The sequence below is a fragment of the Triturus cristatus genome, chromosome 7, assembly GCF_964204655.1.
Source record: "Triturus cristatus chromosome 7, aTriCri1.1, whole genome shotgun sequence".
NCBI lineage: Eukaryota > Metazoa > Chordata > Amphibia > Caudata > Salamandridae > Triturus > Triturus cristatus.
In genome coordinates this window covers 794,539,151-794,549,521 of record NC_140590.1, presented here as the reverse complement: position 1 = coordinate 794,549,521, position 10,371 = coordinate 794,539,151, and positions in this window count along the sequence as shown.

The window sequence follows — 10,371 nt, the reverse complement described above, 5'->3', positions numbered from 1 at the left end:
TAAAAGTCATTTCATGTCAATAATGCATGTACTTCACTTCCTGAACCTCCGTGGTGATGGAACTTGGAGCAACCGATTATAATCGATTATTGGAATAAAGCCCATTCCGAACCTCTAATACCACGGATTCTGCCTCTCATTTTACTGAGCTATTTAATTATGTTTCTGTATCAAATTATGTCCAGGTAAAGGAAAATTATTTACCACACACTCTCAAAATCTACCACCATTATAGGAAAGTGCCCCTTTTTGCATGGTTACCCCCCACGTTTTGCCTGACACGTGATACACTTTGACTTGGTGGGCCATGGGTCCCTCCCAATCAAGTTACCAGGGCCTGTGTTCTTTCCCAAAGCTGTACCGACAATTGGCCACATCTTTGGCCACAGGTAAGCCCTTATGAAAGGTACCATGGGTACCAAGGGCACTGTGGCCAGGCAAGGCCTCTAAGGGCTGCAGCACCTCTTGTGCCACCCTTAGAGGCTTTGCCCCTTAACACCCACACACTGCCATTGCAAGCAGCATGTATTGGTGCAGAGAAAAGTGAAGAGTCGACATGGCACACATCCCTATGTGCCATGCCTGCAACCCACTGCCTAGTGCCTAGGTAAGTCACCCCTCTAGCACAGTGCACTAGCCCTCAAGTGAGGGTACAGTGGCATGAGCCTTGTATCCCCACAGTGTCTAAGTCCATTCTTAGACATTGTAAGTGTAGTAAAGCCGTAAAGAGTATATGATCTGGGAGTTGGTCATTATGAACTCCACAGCTCCATAATGGCTTTACTAAAACCTGGGAAGTTTGATAGCAAACTTCTCAGCACATTAAACCCACACTGATGCCCATGGGGGATTTAATGTAAAATGCATTCAGAGGACATCTTAGAGATGCTCGCTGAAAAACGACCAGCCCTATTGTGGTTCCTGAATGGCTGCCTGCCATTTGCCACCACCAGAAAGGGTTATGCACCCCTGGGTAAAAGGCCTCCGCTCTCTGGGTTCAGAAACTTAGCCCATCCTGGGCAGAGGAGTAATGCCTCCTACCCAAGGATTGGCTGGGTCCAGAAAGGGGAAGCTTCAAAAGCCTGCCACCTTTGTAATCTGTGACTGCCTTTTGCTGCCCCCAGAAACTGGCTCCTACCGGTTCTGACCCCCACTTTGCGCGGGAGAATCGGCAGGAAAACCAAGTTAGGAGGAGGGGTATGTTTACCTTTGCCAACCCCTCCCCTCAGGTCGGTGAGGCGAGGTGATGCACACATATCAGTCCCCTCCATCTTGAAGATGAGGGGACCCAGTCAATTAGAGAGAGGCTTGTGCCCCCTCCCACTGGAGAGTGGCATAATAGGGGGTGTACCCACCCCAAGGAAGGGACTTATTGGTCCTGACCCGCACATCCCTTTAACGCCCCTAAATTTAGTATTTAGGAGCAACCCTAAACTGTGCCTCCTCAGATTCAAGGAAGAATGAAGAAGGACCAAAGAGTGGTGCTGACCTAGGAAGAAGAGGAATCCAGCTGCTTTGGCCCCAGCCCTACCGGCCTGTCCTGAGTCCGAACTGATTTGTCCGAAACCCTGGCATGTCCAGCAGCCTCCCAGAGTCCGGAGGACCTGCTCTGCACCCTTCTTACAGAGACCGTCTCCCGTGAGCACCGGATTTGCTCAACAAAGACTCGCCCGCAGAATACAGATCCAGGCGGCTCCGTGATTTTGCACCACTCTGCACCATCACCACAAGGAGATCTCCCCAGCGATCCTAACCTGGGATCTAGTGATCCCGGCCTCCCTCAACCTTCAAGCAGACACCTGCAGCCTCAACCTGAAGGGTCCCCTGACCGCGACTGGAGCTGTGAAGAAGAACCCGACGCCAAAAGACACCCCTGCACCGGATGCCCCACGGCCTTGGGTGACCCAATCGACGGTGTCCAGGCATCCCTCAAGATCCCAACTTACCTCTCCAGCCAGTGGTAGCCTTCAGCATGCCTCCCTACCTGAGCCTGCAACATCTTTGCTGAACCAGAGATCTCCATTGAAATCCAAAGGGTCCCCTACATCGCCTTGGCACTCGGCACCAGGCTACCCCTGTGCCACTGGTGGTACAGCTCCTGTGCTGATTGTTAGCCCCTGCAATGCTGATCCTAACTCCAGGAGCTTTGCTCCCACAGCCAAGTGGCCTGCTTGTAACCAGTCCATGACCCCTTACCACCATAGATCCACCCTCTCAGCCTGGGACAACTCCTGGTGGCACGCAACCTCAGCATCATACTGGACTCCTCCTTCTCCATGAATCGCCTCCTCCCCCAGGATGGACTGGGTCCATGAAGGGGAAGCTTCAAAGGCCTGCTGCCTTTGTAATCTGTCCCTGCCTTTAACTGCCCCCAGCAACTGGCTCCCACCGGTTCTGACCCCCACTTCGGGCAGGAGAATTGGCGGAAAAATAAGTTAGGAGGAGAGTTGTGCCCACCTCTCCCAACCCTCAGGTGGGGGAGGAGAGGTGAAGCACACATCTCAGTGTCCTCCATCTTGAAGATGAGGGGACCCAACCAGTTAGGGAGAGGCCCATGCCCCCCTCCCACTGGAGGGTGGCATAATATGGGGTGTACCCACCCAAGGAAGGGACCCACTGGTCCCAACCTGCACACCCCTTTAACACGCCTAAATGAGGGCATAGGGGAACCCTGAACCTCGCATCCTCAGATTCGAGGAAGAAAGCAGAAGGACCAAAGACCCTGGAAGAAGAGAACACTAACTGCTTTGCCCCAGCCCTACGGGCCTATCTTGACTCTGACCTGACTACAGTGAACCCCGGCGTTTGCAGCAGCGCCCAGAGCCCAGATGACTTGCGCTGCATCCATCTAACAGACTCTGTCTCCTGAGAGCACCGAATTGCTCAACAAAGACTCACCCACAGATTCCTGATACAGGCGGCTCTGCAATTTTGCACCACTCTGCAGCCAATGCCCATGGCCAGAGTTCGAGTGGCTCAACACCACAAGGAGATCTCCCCTGCGATCCTGACCTGGGATCTGGTGATCCCCGACCTCCCTCAAGCTTCAAGCTGATGCCTGCAGCCTCAATCTGAAGGGTCCCCATGACTGTGACCGGAGATGGTAAGAAGAACCCAACTCCAAAAGACACCCCTGCACCCAGTGCCCCAGGATCTTGGGTGGCCCAACCAACGGTGTACAGGCATCCCTCAAGATCCTAGCTTACCTCTCCAGCGAGTGGTCACCTTCAGGAAGCCTCCCTGCCTGAGACTGCAGCATCTTTGGCGAACTGGAGATCTCCATTGATATCCATACGGTCCACGATGTCGCCTTGGTACTGTGCACCCGGCCGCCCCTGTGCCACTGGTAGTGCTGTTCCTGTGCTGATTATTAGCCCCTGCAGTGCTGATCCTAACTCCAGGAACTTGTACGCAGTCCCTGACTGAATGCCCACAGAGCTCCATTGGCTAACATTGGGCCCCTGCACTCTGCACCCGGCCGACCTAGTCCTGCTGGGGGTGCAATTTAAGTGCTCAACTGGACATGGGGGAACCTTGGTCCTAACCCCCAAAATTCCTACTCGTAAGTCGTTTACTTACTCGAGAACCAATATAAAAAATTTTCCCATTGGTACCCATGTTACTATTTTTTTTCCCTAAAAAACGCGATCTACTGTTTTGTATGAAAAGAAAGTAACTGTGCTTTAATTTAAGAGTTTTCCATTCCTTTTAACAGAGGACCTAAAAGTAACTGAAAAGTAATCCAAGAGTAATCAAATGTAATCTCAATTTTAAATTGTTTTAAACGTAATTCTTACTTACCTATGCCAAGTCCTGCTTGGTTCTACAAAATGAAATACAAGTTTGTCTTTTTATACTTACATAACTGGTCTGGATTAGGTCTCTGAATGTGTGCTATCAGTCTTAATTGAGTGAATACAATAAATGCTTAACACACCCTCTGGATAAGCCTAACTGCTCGCCCACACTACCACAAAGAGAGCCGTTAGTACTTGTCTAATTTAGCCTCTTTTATTTACCTCTGGGGACTCCCAGGCTATACCATGCTTTGGTATAGTATATTCAGAGCCAGCTTCCTACAACCATCACCTCAGGGAAACCACAAAGGATGCCCTGACCAACCACATCAAGGCAAGCGCCAACCATACAAAAGAGCTTTTCACCATCATCAGGGAATTCTCCTGCTTAGCCGCCATCGAAAACATGATTCACTCCTCCCAAGCCCTCTGCAACAGCCTACTGGACTACTTCCACCAAACGATCTCTGACATCTACCTTCCAAACTCAAGCACCTCCAAACTCACACCGAGGCCATGGACACCCATAGACTTTCCAGCTGGAACCTGCTCTCAAGCCAAGACTCCACCAACATCGTGAGGTCCATCCACTCTGGCACACCCACTGATCCCTGCCCATACCACATCTACAACCTAGGGAGAGAAGAAATCAGCTACAACCTTCCAGAGATCCTCAACACGTCCATCCTGACAGCCACTGTCCCAGCCACCTGGAAGCACGCGGAGGTCAAGCCTCTCCTGAAAAAAACCTTCACCGACCCCAGCGTACTTAAAAACTTTCACCCCATCTCCCTACTCCCCTTCCCAGCCAAGGTCCTGGAGAAAGCCATCAACCGCCAGCTCACAGATAAGGGTGAGCGGAGTTCACGGAGTTGCATAAAAACTCAGTGGAATTCCCCGGTGTTCCGCTCTGACCTAGTCATTATGCCATACTCCCACAAATGAGCAAAAGTTAAATATTCCAACTCAAATTCCCCTGGTATGAACATGCTGCAGCCGTGGGTCCACTGCCAATGATCACATCCTCTGATAACTTTCTCCGCCCGCAAGCTTGCATGCCTAGCATTGCTGTTCTCTGCTCGGCTGTGCGCTGCCTGGCCTCTGTCTAGAGGTGCTGCCGGTGGCTTTGGGGTCAAGGGAGGCGATCCCTAACCTTGCTTGGGAGTGGGCAGGGCATGCTGAAGCCACACTCACCTCTTAGCCTTCTGCGCTGCTCCCGGGCATTGCGACTGCGGTTCTCGCTCGGGCCAGTTGGTTCCCTTTGTTGGCAGTGGGCAGCACCTGAGGGCTCTGGGCAAGTCCCTCCTGTTTTCCCTCCCACTCTGCAAATGAGGACTTCAAGCGCACTGCTTCCTGCTCCATTTCCGGTGCCCTGTGATGTCCTCACTTCTGTCTGGTGCTCCCTAAAAAAAAAAGTAATACTTAAAACTCCACTCCGCTGGCGGTAGGTGGAGTTGCCCAAACTCTGCTCTCCAAGCAAAGCACTGGAGTGGCAAAACTTCGCAAACTCTGCCAGTGAAGTAGAGTATGCTGCCCACAGTTACTCACCACAGAAGAGAACAATTTTCTTGACGCCTCCCAATCAGGCTTCCATGTCAACCACAGCACCGAGACGTCCCTGATCGCAGCTACGGTCTACATCAGATTCTCCTCAGCCAATGGGAAACAGCAACCCTCATCCTCCTCGACCTCTCGACAGCCTTCGACACTGTCGCCCACCACACCCTCATCTCCAGACTACACCGCCTAGCCATCCAAGGCAACGCTTTCAACTGGATCACCTCATTCCTTTGCGGTCGAACGCAAAGGATCCACCTGCAACCCTTCGTCTCCGAACCCAAGGACATTATCTGCGGCGTTTCCCAGGGATCCTCCCTCAACCCTCCCTCTTCAATAACTACATGATGCCTCTTGCAGACTTCACCCGCACCCACGGACTCCACATCATCTCATACGCCCTTGACACGCAGGTCATCCTCTTCCTCTCAGAAGACACCTACACCACCAGAGCCAACTTCCAGAAGACCATGTCAGACATCGCCATTTGGATGAAGGCCAACTGCCTACAACTTAACTGAAACAAAACGTAAGTACTCATCTTTCGAAACAACCCCTCCCCCTAGGACGACTCCTGGTGACCCACCACACTCGGCCCTGCGCCTGCCCCAGCCAACCACGCAACCTCAGAATCATCCTGGACAGCCAACACATGGGCTGCAGCATGTATTATGCCAGCCATGAGATACCACTCAAATTATGACTAGAGGCCTGCCATTGCAGCCTGTGTAAGCTGGTTGTGAGAAGTTGGCCTGGTATAGGATGTTCACTAGTTAAAGTGACCACCTTGTACCATGCCAAGCAACCCTTATGGTGTGGTTGTAAGTCAACCTTTTCGGACTAGCTGCCCTAGTGGTAGCGTTGTCTAAGCAGTCTTTGAGGCTAAACTCGTGAAACGTGTTAAGCAGGCTGTTTTACCAACTGTAACCCCCCTTTTATACCAATGAAAGGACACCACACAGATATATATTGAAAATATATATGTATTTATTTCTCAAAGTATCCCCTAGACTCTTTATGAGCACAGGAGCACAAATCGTTAAACAAGAATACGTTAGAATACACAGAAGTTGCACTTTATATGGATAGGCCCTGGTGGCCACTCGAACCATATACTAAACTAGTGGTATAAGTACCACGAACAGGAAAGGGAAAAGGCCTAGGGCCTCTAGAATCGCTGGGCCTACAAGGAGCTAACTTTAGTTAGTGACCAGGAGGTCCACGGGTTGCGTGTGCAGAGCAAACAGTCACACGCGGGCTCCCATAGGTTTTCAATGGGTGCGTAAAAGTTACAAAGTTACTGCAAAAAGGATCTTCCGGATGGACTATGAACTCAAGATTGGAAACACAGACACTAGTGATGTTACTCTACACTTGGGCACCGGAGTGCCAGCTTTACCTCACCCACAGGAAGCGGGTGCATAGGGCTCGAAGTGCGTCGGGTTTCTTCTATCTGTTCAATGGAGCCTGAAGACAAAGATGCTGCAGGCGGTCGGTCCAGAAGAGATGCAGTGGATCCAAGGGTGGATTGGAGTTGTAGAAGACCTGTAAGCAGAGGGGACAGTGATCACAGTCACTAGCCAGTGACCAGCGTGGCACCAGGTGGGTACCAGGCGATGTCGGGTGCAAACAGGAGGAAAGGTGCAGCTTGTCTCTGCAGCCACGTGGTCCCTGAAGGTCGACGACATCCAGGAGTCAGTTCACGAGCTGTCCCACGCAGGCTCTCGCTGTCGGCGGTGTCGGCGACTTGATTGAAGCAAACAAGCCTTGGCAAAAGCAATTGTTGTGGAAAACGAAATAAGCTGATGGTTCTGACCAGCAAGGTCAGAGGGACTGCTCCTTTGGAGGGGAGCAAGGGCCAGTCTGGAGCAACCAGACCAGCGGTGTAGTTCTTGAAGTTCGTCGCCAAGATGGCCACTAGCCAACGGGCCAGCAACCGGTTAGGCGTGTCGAGTGGCAAAATGCAGAGGGGCCCCACGCAGATCGTGGAGATGCTGGAGGGCTCACCTTTGATGCAGATGCTGCTCGGGTGTTGGGCTTCTCAGGAACCAAAGCACAACTTGGAGGGAGCCTCGGTTGTCGCGCTTGCAGCTTGTCGTGGTCTTTTCAAGATGGCTGGCTCCACGTGTCTCGGTGCCTCCACGGGTTCCTTCTTTTCAGGGACTGTGGATCGGGCGGTGAGAGGTCTGGAGGTCCAGGTCTTGTCAGTCTCTGGGCTCGGGCTCCGGCGGGAGGCGGCGGCAAAGCAGACGTTGATTCGCTGGGTGCTGCTTGCGTTAGCAAGGTGGTCACTCCCTGACCACAGGGGAGATTGGCTTCAGTCCTCTGTGCGGCAGAGCGTCGAAGTTCCCGTCTTCTTCTTGTAGTTAAGTTGATTCCAGGATGTCTAAAGTCTTAGGACACAGCTCCTACCTTTATTCGGATTCTAGGGGCCGGACTACCTGCTAGGTCCCTCGCTAAGGGTGGGACCAGGAAGGGGGGTGGCTACACCCCCAATCCTTTGTCCAGCTCGCCCCGGGTCCAGGGCTGGTGTGCCCCAGGACCGGTTTGAACTGGCATATGCACCGAGGCTCCTTGTGAGCCTCAGGCATGTCTGGTTTCTTTCAAGCCCTACCTGACCAATACACAAAATCCTGTCTGGGGTGGTGCATGCACCTCCCCTGGCAGGAAACCCTTTGTCCACACCTCCCAAGCTGGAAGGACTCCCAGCAGCAGGAGGGCAGACTTGTGTCTGTGGTGGCAGCATCCATTTTGTGGAGCTGAGGCTATGTCTGATTTTACCCAGGTTTCAGGTACTGTACATGTCGTGTCCCTCTAGAAGGGTGGAATGCTAACCCCGTCGCCAGAATTGGCGAGGGGTTAGTATTCCAATTCGTATGACACCTTACTCGACATGTTTTGATAAAGCCAAACCAAAGATAGCATTTAACCGCGAGGTTCATAATGCACTTAAGAGTATATGGTATGACGATATCTGGAAACAGTAGAAGGAAGTTGTTCCGACCACTGCAGACAGGCTCAGCTCATGCCAGAGCACCATCTCACATGGAACCAAGCACTCTGCCTTCAGGATTGTCAAGGCCTGCTATAGGAGTGGCTGATAGGTTACCATGTGTTCCATTTAAGGTTAGGTATAGGTATACTACACCTAAGTAAGAGGTGGTTACACCAACTTACCCCAGCTGAGTGATCAGCCAGTTGTGTCAAATTTGTTAGGCCAGGCCAGGGGTGGCACAATACATGCTTCAGCCCCTGGTAGGCCTTAGATACACCAATGCCCTGGGTACCTAGTGTACACTGGTACAGGGGCTCACAGGGTGATCCACTTCCAATTGGTTATGCACCTAGGGTGCATAGTGTAAATTTAGTAGAGAGAACAGCAGGCTGGGGGTCTGATTGGCAGGCCCACAGCCTCAATATGTCAAAAACCAGCGAAGCAAAAAGCAAAATTTGGGGTGACCATAGGATAGCAGACCCTACTCTCCTACACAACCCCCCCCAAACGCAGGGACATTAAACTAGCCTTGACCAGTCTCGTCTTCATGTCCTAAGTGGAAGTACCTGGAGAGACCATCTGCATTCCCATGGTCAGTACCTGGCCGGTGCTCCACTGTAAAGTCCATCCCCTGTAGGGAAATGGACCACCTAAGCAGTTTGGGGTTTTCACCCTTCATCTGATTTAGCCACAAGAGGGGCTTATGGTCGGTCTGAATCTTGAAGTGAGTGCCAAACAAGTATGGCCTCAGCTTCTTCAGGGCCCACACCACAGCAAAGGCCTCCCTCTCAATAGCTGACCAATTCTTCTCTCTGGGGGTCAACCTTCTGCTAATAAAAGCAATGGGTTGGTCTTGACCATCTACATTAAGTTGTGACAGCACAGCTCCCACACCCAACTCAGAAGCATCTGTTTGGACAATAAACTCTTTGGAGTAGTCAGGACTTTTCAGGATAGGTGCAGAGCACATGGCCTCCTTCAGGTCATCAAATGCCTTTTGACAGCTTACTGTCCACTGAACCTTTTTGGGCATCTTCTTGGATGTCAGATCATTAAGAGGAGTCACAATGGACCCATAGTTCTTAACAAACTTCCTGTAGTACCCAGTCAAGCCCAAGAAAGCTCGAACTTGAGTCTGGGTGGTTGGAGGAGACCAGTCCCTTGATGGATTGTATCTTACTCTCCAGTGGTTGAACTTGGCCTCCACCTACAAGGTGGCCCAAATACACAACCTTACTCTGCCCTATCTGGCACTTAGTAGCCTTGATAGTGAGGCCTGCCCTTTGCAGAGCCTCAAGAGCCTTCTTCAGGTGGATCAGGTGATCCTCCCAGGTGGAGCTAAAGACAGCAATGTCATCAAGATATGCTGCACAAAAGTCATCCAACCCAGTAAGGACTTGATTCACCAACCTTTGGAAGGTGGCAGGTGCATTCTTCAGACCAAAGGGCATCACCACAAATTGGTAGTGCCCACCTGGGGTTGAGAATGCTGTTTTGGCCTTAGACTCCTCAGCTAATCTGATTTGCCAATAGCCAGCTGTCAAGTCAAATGTGCTCAAAAACTTAGCAGAAGCCAGTTTATCTATGAGCTCATCTGCCCTTGGAATAGGATGTGCATCTGTCCTAGTGACAGCATTGAGTCCTCTGTAATCCACACAGAACCTCATCTCTCTCTTGCCATCTTTGGTGTGAGGTTTGGGGACCAGAACCACTGGGCTAGCCCAGGGGCTCTCTGAGGGTTCAATGACACCCAATTCCAGCATTTTGTGTACCTCAGCCTTTATACAATCCCTGACGTGGTCAGGTTGTCTGTAAAGCTTGTTCTTTACAGGCAGACTGTCACCAGTGTCCACCACATGGGTACACCAGTCAGTTTGGCTAGGTATCAAGGAAAACATGTGTTGAAATAATTGTAGAACCTGTCTACATTCAATCTGTTGATGATCAGTGAGGTTGCCTCCAAGGGTCACTCCTTCAACTGAGCCATCCTCAGGGTTCTGAGACAACAGGTCTGGGAGAGGG